At 27.4% G+C, this 285-nt stretch overlaps 1 protein-coding gene across 1 annotated transcript in view; it reads left to right on the top strand.

Annotated features, from left to right (window-relative positions):
• Window positions 1-285, top strand: part of LOC119592526 (zinc finger CCCH domain-containing protein 8-like) — a gene marked incomplete in the record, with an annotated part of 11,204 nt that overhangs the window by 831 nt on the left and 10,088 nt on the right.

The raw sequence follows: 285 nt of genomic DNA, 5'->3' as shown, positions 1-285 counted from the left end.
CTGTGTAATATTCATATTGTAAAGTGTTTGTGTAGGTGCATTAAGGGGTTGTGATTAAGCATTCACATTTTTTTTTAATCAGATGTGTTACTAAACCCTTTGATAATATGTACAAGTAATTATAAAATGACTTTCAATTAGCATGTTTTGTGTGTATGTTATTTCATATATGGATGTGATATTTCATTGTAAATTATATGATTTTACAATATCTCCTTTCTTACCTCCAAATAGTATATTATCTACTATTAGCAAGACTTCCAATGTTAATGTTCCCTTATCAGT

The sequence above is a fragment of the Penaeus monodon genome, chromosome 30 (assembly GCF_015228065.2).
Source record: "Penaeus monodon isolate SGIC_2016 chromosome 30, NSTDA_Pmon_1, whole genome shotgun sequence".
NCBI classification, from domain to species: Eukaryota; Metazoa; Arthropoda; class Malacostraca; order Decapoda; family Penaeidae; genus Penaeus; species Penaeus monodon.
This window is presented reverse-complemented; position numbering and strand designations above follow the sequence as displayed.